The sequence below is a fragment of the Quercus lobata genome, chromosome 4, assembly GCF_001633185.2.
Source record: "Quercus lobata isolate SW786 chromosome 4, ValleyOak3.0 Primary Assembly, whole genome shotgun sequence".
NCBI lineage: Eukaryota > Viridiplantae > Streptophyta > Magnoliopsida > Fagales > Fagaceae > Quercus > Quercus lobata.
Window position 1 is genome coordinate 60,720,350 of NC_044907.1, and position 12,579 is coordinate 60,732,928.

General features: G+C 33.8%; 1 pseudogene; it reads left to right on the top strand.

Moving 5' to 3' along the window:
* Positions 1-4,431: 4,431 nt before the first annotated feature.
* On the top strand, positions 4,432-11,091 carry LOC115983341 (annotated as a pseudogene).
* Positions 11,092-12,579: the final 1,488 nt, after the last annotated feature.

A 12,579-nucleotide genomic window follows, 5' to 3' on the forward strand; every position in this document is an offset into this window, starting at 1 on the left:
ATGGCCAAAAACCTAAGTATGCACAGCTTTATATTTATGAAACTGATAATGAAGTTAAAAATAGAATTGATGCAGTTATACGTGAAGATGATAGAAATTATGTGAATCCAGATATTGTTACCGGGTTGATGGAAATGTTAGACCAGTGTAACCAATTGGTTAAATGTTTTAGAATGGTCAGGGACAGATTTGATGAATCAGATATACATAATGTCAAAATTCGTTTAATACAAAGTCGCAATTCTGATGAAAGGCAATATGACTTACCTGTAACGTTTGAGATAGCTGCTCTTATTGTTGGAGATTTTAATATTGAAAGTTCTAATAGAGATATTATTGTTGAGAATCGAAGTTTAGGATTGCAACGTATAAATGGAACTCATCCAAGCTTTATGGCATTGCAATATCCATTACACAATTTGGTTTTAAAGAATTTGTGATTTTGATACTAAAAATGTATTGGAACAAAGGAAATTTTGTTGCTTTTATGCACAATTTGGTTTTAAATTGAAACATAGAGGAATTAAACTCTTATATTTAGTTATTTGAGGATTTCTTTTAGCATAGCGTTAACTGTTTGTCTATATACATTTCATTTCTAAATATTGTAGTATTCTGTTTACATTTAAAAAACTCATGAGACTTAATTTGAATTGTAACTTATCATGTTTAAATAATTTATTTTGAATTTTAAGTGATTAATATTTGCATTGGTATGTTGTTCAGATTCAATAGTTGTGTCTTTAAAATCAAGAGGAATTCAAAAACAATATCTAAACTTCAACGTTTTTTAAATATAATGAATGCATTCAATATTTAGTGGAAGACATCAAATAAATGAAATTGAAAATTAAGAATGTGCTACCAGAGAATCAATGCTGAATTCCAAAACCTAATGTCACATCATTTGGAAAAAATTGGTAGCTTTCCCGTGCATCGCACGGGTTAGCAACTAGTTTTTTTTATTTGTATTCTTGTTTTAAAATTTTCTATTTGGGAACATTAATTAGTGTTTTAGTTAGAAAAATATTAGATATATAATGAGAAAATAAATATGATTGTCAACCTTTGTGGTTCATGTTATGTTATTCATGTATTGAATGGTTGTATAGCTAATAAAGATACAACTTTTTATCTACAATGCTTTCTCTTTAATAAGTCATTTGAAATTCATAGGTATAATGCATTCACTATTGACAAATTAAAAGAAAGTTAGAGATATAAAAAAAAAATTGTTCTTTTTTGATTTATATAGGAGATCATTCTAACTTTCTCGAAAAAGTTACTGAAAATCATGTGAAAACTTGATGTCATTAATCTTATTTTGTCCACTGAAGTGTTTATCAAAAAATTTAGAAAAGATGGATAAGATAATTTAATTATAACCATGAAATCATTTTTCGGAAACTCACAATATAGAAAAATTTTAATATTTGTTTTCTCAAAAAAAAAAAAAAAAAAAAATCGCAGTCTGATTACAAATGTTTTTAAATAAACATCCATGTTTTTTTCCCCAACAGTCATAACAAGTGATTTTAGGGCATAACATTTAAAAAAAAAGAAAAAGAAAAAAAAAGACAAATCCATTAGATATATATATATATATATGTGTGTGTGTGTGTGTATATATATATATGTAAGGACGCGATTCGTGACGGACCGTAACAGTGTCGGGTTCGCACGTGAAAAGGCCCCTAACAATATCATTTGTAGAGCGTGGGTTTGAAAGGCTAGGCCTTGTTCGATAGGCGGTGGGTTTTTCGCGGTGTTCGTATGAACTTAAGCTTTTCTACACCCCTGGAGTCTTTCTCCTGGAGGTGGGCTGGGAGGCTCTGGTTTCTGGCCATTTTTCCCAACCCCCTCTATAGATTACTTACTCTTCCTTTTATACTAGCTCGCGTCCACTGTCCTTCGTCCACGCGTAGGGTTAAACTTTCCAAGATTGATACTTGTCCCATCAGTCCATACTCAAAGTCGTTGGGGATGGTTGTAAAAGCCAAAGAATGCGGCTCTGTCGGGTTCAGAACATTAAATGGCAATAACAGCAGCTTTCCCTGGATATTTTAGATCTTTCTTCCATGTTCCAGTCCTATACCGTTTTTACCCTTCCCTTTGGAGGTACTGTGGGTCTACCGAGGACTGAACTACCCTCGGCGGTACCCAAAGGCTATTTCGTTGAACTTGGGCCATAATCCTCCTCGGCCTGGGCCTTTGGACTCTCCCTGGGTAGAGGGGCCTGGCCCATAAATCATTTGCGCCCCACAATATATATATATATATATATATATAAATTTATATATATAGTACGTTGGGATGTACTATAATTGAAATATTATGTTTTTATAAAAAAATTTTAAAGTAGGGGTAAGTCTCTGGGTAACAAGTAATAGACTAAATAGGAAAAGTTGTCATTTATTTTGGAGACCACGTTGGTATAAAATAAAAGAAGTGGGTATTTCCTTTTGTTTTGAGGCTACATTGAATGGGGAAAAAGATAAAGCTATCTTAAAAAGTAAAACTAAAAGAAGTAGTTCTTTCCTTTTCCTTTTTCTTCTTTTCATTAACTTTAAATTTATTTTAAAAAATGTCCTCAAAATTATTTTCTTAAAGGAAAAAACCGATCCCAAAAAAGAAAATAAAAGAAAGTAAATTGGACGCTTTGTGTTAGTACAAAGAGGGCTGGATTAGAAATGTGCATTAATTCAGCAAAAAAAGAAAGAAAAAAAAAGTGCATTCAACTCATCAAGACAGATTCTCAAAAAAAAAAAAAAAAAAAAAAAAAAAAAAAAAAAAAAAAACTCATCAAGACCGTTGGGGGCTCAAATAAGATTTGAGGCCTAAAACAATAACTTTAAGTAAAATAATTTTATGTATTTATATATCGATTATTTAATATATTTTTTGAATAAATGATGAAAGACTTTTCTAAGTGAGATATAAAGAAATGTACACATGCACCTTTTTCAAAAGAAATTGTAACTAGATATAAAATACACTTGGCATCTCCTTGCATTTCTAACAAGGATATTAAGTGTTCAAATTTCCCTTCCTCGTTGTCTAGCGAGGTTGGCTGAAGCATAAAAGCAAGCGATCTAATCACCTAAGGCCCCCAAATAAAATAAGGCCTCTGTTTGTTTATATATATATATGTGTGTGTGTACATATGTATGTATGTATTATTTATCTATATTTTTAATTAAAAAAATTAAGTCATTTTATTGGTCAATAGAATGCATTAAAAAGGCACTATTGTATCCTAAAATACAAAAAATAAAAAGGGAAAAAAACAAAAGGCCCCACAATACACTGCAAAACGCCACACACAGCTGATAGTAGTAGCACATTGCCCATAACATACTAGCACACACAGCCACATGACCCACAGCCCCACAGCCCCACATGCTAAAACTAACTTTCCTAAGGCACTAAGGGCCCGTTTGGTACGTGTGTTTAAATAACAGTTTTCAGTTTTTTTGGAAATACGTGTAGGTGAAAAAATGTGTGAAAATACGTGTAATGTTGTTTGAAAACTGAAAACATGTGTTTAAAATTATGTACTAAACAGCCCCAAACCCATCCACTAGCATGAATAGTCTCTTTTACTTTATCATACCAATTAATAAAATCTTGTTTAAAATATACTAAAATTAAGTGAATTAGCCATATTATTAATTGAAAAAGAAATGTTAGAGAAGCTTAAAAACAAAAACTTAATTAGTAATTTTACATCTCAAAAAGCAAGAAAATAGATTTTAAATAAAAAATAAAAAAATTTAATAAATATTTAATTATAAAAAAGCCCACTTAAAATTTTCGCTTTAGACCCCCAAATTGTTGAGCCAGCCCCATGTCTAACAAATAAGCGGCATGCAACTCACTAACCATATGAAACCAACCTAACTTGATGACCTAGAAAAAATCTATTGACATAAACTTTGCTATACATTCTGCCACATCTTGCATACGTGTTAAAAGATGATTGAATTACTTTTCACCAAGTAATCCAATTACAAATTAATAAATGTACAAGTTGTGGTAAAATGTGTGTCCTTGACTCTCTATAATAACTCGATGATAGTGACCTAGGTTGTTAAAATGAGTTGTGGGTTGAGTTGATTTTTTTTGCTAACCCAACTTGACATTTAATAATTTAAAAAAATGGTAAAACACAGTTAACACCTTTGAGAATTAGGTTAATGTCAACTAAGTTGAAGCCTTTAAAATTTTCAATACAGAGATCATGCCTGTTTGGTGATGGAAGCTTGTCTAGCAGGTCCAAAGATCCTATTATTAATGCTAGGTTTGCAATTGAAATTTTGTATGTTTTTTAGTCATACATTTAATGAGTGAAATTATATTGTTGAGGCTTTTTAAAACTTACCAAATTTTTTTTTTTTTTTTTAAGAGGTTTAAAACTTACCAATTAGTTCCCTAAATTGGTAGACCCCACTTGAACCCTAAAACGTTACTCATTTTTATCTTCTCTCTCGAGGTGATTAGAGACCGAGTTGGTCGTTAACTCCTCGCGCTACTGCCGCCGTTTCTAGGACCGACCCACGCCTCACCCGCACAGGTACCTACGTAGTGTAGTGTCGGTTGCACATTGAACATAGCGTTCGCACTCGTGCCTTCCAGAAACATATCATTTTGTATAAATTATGAAAACCCATTTTTCTCTGTTCGCACTTGTACAGACTCGTACCCAGAAAAAAAGTGATTCGCTGTGTGTATATTGATTTTGCTGCTTGCTTCTACGTTTGCCTCTTTAACTTTTTATCAATTTCATGCAAAATGTTTATTAAAAGTTTCTGATTAGTTAGTGGTGTTTAGAAGTCAATAATAATGTTATGAACTAAATTACATGTAATTTATGCACACACCTGTTCGACTCAATGTCTCACTGAGATTTTGGGCTCTCTCATGTTCTTATGATTACCTCTCTCTTGAATAAGACCGTAGGAATTCGTTTTTCTTGAACTAAAATATTTAACTGATATCAATTTATGCAAAATGTTTGTTAAACTTTCTGATTAGTGGTGTTAAGAATTTACAAGTCATAATAATACTGTATACTAAATTACATGTTCCTGATGCGCCCACTACCAGTTCGGTTCAATGTCTCACTGAGATTTTGGCTCTTTCAATTTATGCCCCGTGACTTTTCGTTGTTTCCAATGCTGTTGAAACTTCATATGGCCTTTATTGAGATCTTGATGACCATATGAATTCGTTTTGATTGACCCAAAATAAGCATCCATTTTTTGTTTTTGTTTTTTTTATTTTTTTTATTTTTATGCTATGGAAAGTTTGATTCTAACAAGCTTTGTTGTAGCAGTGCGTGATAATCTGAGTAGAAATTTGGCTCGTATACAAAGAAAAGCAGTGACTTTTAGTGTCATATTATGTAATTCTATACCCTTAGCTAACTGTTATTTCTTTCTTTATCCTTTGCAGAATAACTCCTTTATCCATCGTTAACTATGGGCACAAAAGGCAGAGGTTTTTTTTATTATTTTTTTTATTTATAATTTTTATTTTTATTTCATGTTTGTTTAGTTGTCACTAGTGACCAGGCTTATGCTGATTTATGCTGCTTTTTTATTTTTTGGTTAATCTCAGTGAAGAGTTTGGATAATGAAATGAGTGATGAAGAGGAGAAAGAAGAAACCAAAAGCAGCAAACCTTCAAATCTCAGAGTCAAGCCAAAGAGCATAAGAGTCAACTAGAAAGACTTAAGGACAAGGTACATACATACATACATACATACGTGTGTATATATATTTATATATATATAAATTTTGCCTTAAATGCACTGGTACTTTTTAAAGTTTAGCACAAGAGCAATTTTAGTCATCACTCTAGAGGGAGTTAGGGACCAAAATTGATCACTTTTTAGTTTTTTAGGAACTAAAAGCGATTGTTTTAAATTTGTTAGGGACTAAAAGTGTGGCTAAAATCACTTATGAGCAAAAGTTTAGGGACCAACAATGTCTTTTGACCAATATTTTTGTTATCTTGATAATTGATATTTTCTTGTAGAGTATTAGATATTTCAAACGTTAATGCTTAATTTTGGTATGCTAATTATGAAACACAGTCAAAAAGAATTTTGCTATGGCTGCTGAATGTCCAGGAAAATTCATGCGGTTGGGTGTTAGTATATGCACATGCTATATATATGACTAAATGTATCTGCACTCCACGTTTTTACCGTGTATTTACCTTAGTTATGACCCTTTATCATGCCCCAAATCCATACATATCAATTATCTTTGCTTCACGCAGTATTAATAGCTCCTATAAGTCAACTATTGTGTGTATATGCACCTTATATTGAGTTCTTGCGTTGTAATACACAATTCAAAATATTAAAAATGTTTCAATAAGGGCTTTCTATTGTGACGTAGGTCATCAAGCCAAACCATGTAAACCCTTGCTTCCACTCTTTTCACTCAATCTCTAAATTTTTTGTTTTCTTCCTTTAACATAGGGTTTCCATTTCTATTTGTTGATAAGTGAAGTGGGGGTATCCTTACCATGAAGTACATTATGGTTTGGTTGCTTGATTATCGAATGGATGAGGGTTCAATACAATGTAGCTAGGAGGGATATGAGCTTCTGGGTTAATGTATTTAAAATGGTTATTCATTCAATTGGGAAATCAGAATTTGGTTGATACTTGATAATTTACCTTGTGGAATTTTTATTTTAATGCTGTTACAGCTTTAGTGGTGAAGTCAATCAGTCATTAACAAGTGTTTTTTGCAGGACCCAGAATTCTATGAGTTTTTGAAAGAGCATGACAAGGAGCTTCTACAATTTAATGATGAGGATATTGATGTGTGTACAAAATACCTTGAATTTTATCATGATTTCAATGGGTGCTCTTAATAGAAGATTTTTATGAAACCTGTTGCACTTTTGTGCAGGAAGATGTCACTACTGATGTCGAAGATGCTGCTACTGATGTGGAAGATGCAGATTTACAAGGTGACGATGAAATTGGCAGGCATCGTGTTGCAGAGGAAAAAGAGAAACCATAAAAAAATGTTATAACTACTGCAATGGTTGATTCCTGGTGTAATTCAGTACCAGAAAAAGGAAACATTATTGCAGTTCGTTCTCTTACAAGAGCATTCAGGACTGCTTGCCACTATGGTGATGATGGCGGGGATAATTCTTCAACAAAGTTCAGTATTATGTCAAGTAGTGTGTTTAATAAAATAATGTTGTTTGTTTTAAGTGAAATGGATGCAATACTACGAAAATTGTTGAAGCTCCCTCGTTCTGGTGGGAAGAAAGAGACCATAATGGATCTCATGAACACAAAACACTGGAAGAACTACAACCACTTAGTGAAGTCATACCTTGGAAATGCCTTACACGTTTTGAACCAAATGACCGATATGGAAATGATATCATTTACTTTACGGCGGCTCAAATATTCTTCCATATTTTTGGCTGCTTTTCCAAGTCTCTTAAGGAAGTACATTAAGGTATCGTAGTTCTCTCCTTCATTTCTTGAATTCAATATATACCTGATGATTCATCTTTACCACACTGCCAGAGGTGGTTTAAGGTCTCCGTCTATCCTGTAAATCTGATGCATATGCAGTGCAGTGCAGTTTGTGGTCCTGGACCCTGACCTGAACCACATGTGCTTTGAGGTTGCAACTGTAAATGGTTTCTCTGTTAAAATCACTGATCATTTATCAATTAAAAAAAGAAACAGTTTGTGGTTTTGGGCGCTGTACAGAATGTGGACTACATGCATAGTCATGCTATTTTGATGTAGTTTGTGGTCTCAATAGTTCCAAGTCTTTTACTTATTTTTAATTTTCTTCAATTGGTACACATGGAACTAATTTTTATGTTTGACTTTTTCAGGTTGCACTTCACTTTTGGGCTACTGATGGTGGTGCCCTACCAGTTGTCTCATTTTTATTTTTAAGAGAGTTATGTATCCGGCTAGGATCTGATTGCTTGGATGAATGCTTTAGAGGGATATATAAAGCCTATGTATTGAACTGCCAGTGTATAAATGCAGTGAAATTACAACATCTCCAGTTTCTGGGAAATTGTGTCATTGACCTTTTTGGTGTGGATGTTCCTACTGCATATCAACATGCCTTTGTTTTCATTCGGCAATTGGCAATGATTTTACGGGATGCGCTTAATACAAAAACTAAGGTATTATTTGTCACCATCTAAAAATGATTTCAACGGGGGTTCTCTTTTAATATCTCATCTTGTAGGTCTGATATTCTGATAGATTTAAATGATTCCATTTATCGTGTACCTCTCATTATCTATCAAACTTAGAGATGATAGTGCTAAAGTTTTTGTCATTCTGGGAGTAAATTTTGTCCAGAACTTTCCCTCAAAGTTTTCCCTCTTGGCACTATTGAGACTGCATTTATAATCTTGTGTTAAAGCTGCAAATTTGCAATCTTATCATTTTTGTCCATTGCCTTAAAATTACCTGATGCTGTACCATTTTACAATGGTTGAATCATATTTAGTACTTTCTTGAGACACTGTTGGTTGTGTTTTCCAAATACTTCACTTCTCTGATTTTTAGCTGTGTTCTATAGGAGGCATTCCGAAAGGTATATGAGTGGAAATTCATTAACTGCCTTGAACTTTGGACCGGAGCTATATGCGCCCACAGCTCAGAAGCTGACTTTAGTCCCCCTGCTTATCCTCTGACCCAAATAATTTCTGGGGTAGCACGTCTGGTTCCAACTATGAGATACTTTCCCCTTAGATTGAGGTGCGTTAAAACGCTTAACCGAATTGCTGCTGCTACCAGTACATTCATGCCTGTTTCTATGCTTCTTTTGGACATGCTGGAAATGAAAGAACTAAATAGGCACCCCACCGGAGGTGTTGGCAAAGCTGTTGATTTGCGTACTATACTCAAGGTACTTCTATGCGTGGATATTTTTGTTTGTGTCAATTGTGCTTTACAGCTTTATTGCTGATGTGAATTTGGAAAATTTTCTACTCCAGGTAAGCAAGCCAACCCTGAAGACACGGGCATTTCAGGAGGCATGTGTATTTTCTGTGGCTGTAGAGCTACCTGAACATTTAGCTCAATGGAGCTATTCGGTTGCATTCTTTGAACTGTCTTTTATCCCACTAGTCCGGTTGCGTAGCTTTTGTAAATCTACCAATGTCGAGCGGTTCAGGAAAGAAATGAGGCAGCTTATCCATCAGGTAATTGATTAGAGTGGTCAACAGATATCTTCCTCCTTATCTTATAGAGTGTCAAAGTGGAATGCTTGAAAAAAAATTTAATCTCATTTATTTTGTCTATTTTATATGTGAATGAATTTATCTGTTACACTGTTACATGAAGCAAAGCTAGTGGTGCATGTAACTAATGGATATCTATCAGACTTGTAATTTCCTGTGCTCCATCTGATCTTTAGAGTTTGAAAAAGTGGATTGCTGAAAAATGTTTATGCTCTTGTTATATCTCTGTTTTCTTTTTAGATGAATTCTTCTTCTACAAGTAGCAAAGCTTGTAGTACACATAACTAACGAATGCTCTTCCACATCTCAGATTGAGGCTAGTTCTGAGTTTACAAATGAAAGGTGTATGCCTATTTCTTTTCTCCCGAATGATCTGGCAGCAATGTCTTTTCTTGAGGTTTGCAAACATTTCTGATCCCATTCTTTTTGCTGAATTTTATCATTTGTATAGATTATATGTTGCCTTCTGCATTTGATTTTTTTTTTTTTTTTTTTAGGATGGCCTGAGTACTGTATGTTATGAGTTTCTCTGGATCTTGATGGGTTGCAATACCAACAATGCTTTAGTTGATCAGATTGTTAAGTTTTCTAATATTGGCGACTTTTATTATTTCATCATTTTAGTTTGATTTGGCTAACATGTGGTTTGAATTGGTAGAAACAAGTTGGAAGCTTTTTTTGGTTACTTATGAGTCAACTGTCAAGAGTGAAAGTTGTTTGGTTTATATATATATATATATATATATAATGTATGTATGTATGTATGTATGTATGTATGTATGTATTTATGATCTACTACACAGGTCTTTTATGTATATGGCCTTTGATTTATGTTTTTTGAGCTCATCAGCTGTTGAGTAATGCCACCTTTGGGGTTTTAACACAATGGTTAATTAATATTTAATAAAGGGCTCTCCATGATTGAAAATTGCAATTCAATGAATTGAGCTGTTATTAAGATATTTGTGGTATAAGTTTGTTGCCTTGGATTTCTTGAATGCTTTGTTTTCTTTAAGTTTAATGCCTCAGAGAAACTGAAAAACATTATGTCTTTTCATAGGATGAAAAGAAGTCAGAGGCTAGCCCTTTGTCACAGTATGTCTTAACCCTACGCCAAAGAGCACAGCAAAGAAATGATATGTTGACGGAATCCAGGTTTATCATTATGTTGTTTAGTAGGCTTTATTATATTCATGATTGCTTGTTTTAGGTTGAAATTTTCTAATGTGCATGTTGTTTCTCAGTGTTCTTGTTGGTGAGCACTCATCTGTCTTCGGGAAAAAGATATCAGAAAGTGATGAAGTGGATGATGCCTGGAACGAGGAAGGTGCTTCTGTCTTTAATTCTTCCTGGTTACCGGGAGGTGATTCCAAGTATGTTCATCTGACTCTCCTGCATTTTTTATTCTTTGGTGGTATTGTTATTTATCATTCTACTATTGATTCGCAGGACCAAGAAGCCTAAAGAAATCAAGCAGAAGAAAAAGAAGAGAAAGATGGAAGAGCACAACACGGTAGCTGTGGATGAAGATGTTGTAGAAGAGTTGGTACTCAGTTCTGATGAAGAAGAGTCTGCTAGTGATACCCTCTCCGCTGGGGAGGATGACAATGAGAAGCTAGTGCCTACAAGGCATCAAAGCAAGAAGCAGAAACCGCCTACAAATATATCAAAGACATAAGTAAAATCTCGTGCAAAGAAGTCAAAGAAGAGGAAGAGGGCTAATTGACATGATATGATACTCAACAATTTGCATGTCTAATTTGTTTTATTGATTTACTTCAAGTATATGTGCGAAATGGTATTGTCTTGGGCTAATTATATTCTCCGGTTTTGCCGAGCTTCTTGTAGCTACCGAGTTTGAGAAAATTTTGAATTTTTGTTTCCAGTTAGAAAGCAAATTGTATAGGCATGACTGTTCACTTCTACTTCTGTCAATTTCTTCATGATATTGAACCCTCTTAAAGCCACCCATTTCGCAAAGAATCCCAACCCTAACCCAAACCAAGCTGCAGTCCTTTCCACCACTTGCACTCAATCTCAAATCTTCCACAAATTGCTTTTGATCCTACCCACACAAATAATCCCATTGCCAATCCCAGTCTGAGTCTCAGCTGCTTGAAAAACATAGTGAAGGATATAAAAGGAGAGGAAAAGAAATGGATCTTCAACTCTTTTATTCATATTAAAAATGTCAAAACTTGTTTTTTCACTAAATGAAATGGGGAGCTTACAGTAAGTGTAAGTGGTATATGTGAGGATAAGGGATTCACGTGTAGTATTTATTACCTACATGAACATGTGAGGTTGATGCATCCAACCACCAGCATAGATCTCAATAAAATGTCATTTTACATGACCCAGAAAAGGATATCAAAGTCATCTTCACAGGTGGAGCCAGCAAAGGAAGGCAGAACCCTTACCTAGCTCTTTTGGAAGCAGTGAGTGAGGCGACATATAGAGCAAAAAATCTGGGCTTCAATGAAGTCATCATCCTCAGTAATGGCTGAAGACTAGAACAAATCAATAACCAATAATTATATAAAAGCAAAGACCTCATGCGGTAAAACTCGAGCTTCTGCCATGTGCTGCACTCTATGAAGAAATACTCTTAGAGATAAGAACAAATTTAAAAATAGAGATTTTTTATTTCATTTGGTTCAATGTTTCGAGACTACTTTTTGTTACATTTTTTATTCAATGTTTTAAGATTACTGTTTGTTTCATTTGGTTCTATGTTTCAAGAATTTTCCTCTCTCTCACCTACAAAAAACTCTTTGTATTTTCATTCACCCTTTTCATTTCTACTCCTTTATATACACATGTCTACAACCCTTCATGTCATTCCATTTCAAATACACTTAGACAAAAAACGATGTCATTTAACCTTCAGCCTTTCAATTACACCTATATAATTCCAACATTGTGGTACCATTTGATTCTAACCTGTATGAGTAGGCTATGACCAAGAAAGGGGGCTTGCATTTTTTATTCAATGATGATAGTTTTCGGTTTTGATATTGAAGTTGGACGCTGTGGATTTTGTAAAGGTTGTGATGCACTTTGAGTCTTTGGGTGTTTGGGATTTTGGTTTGGAAAAGTCATTAGTGTATGAAGTTTGTTAATTTTTTTTTATTTTTTTATTTTGTGTTAGAACTCATAATTTGTAGGTTTTTTACTACTATTTTGTGTAGTATGGGCCATAGTGATAAAAACAAAAGCTGATGATAAATTCAGAGTATTTTCCTCTTTTTCTTTTTAAAGGATATGGTAACCTAACTAAAGATAATTAAATTTTGGTAAATGGATGTGTTTTTAGTCAAT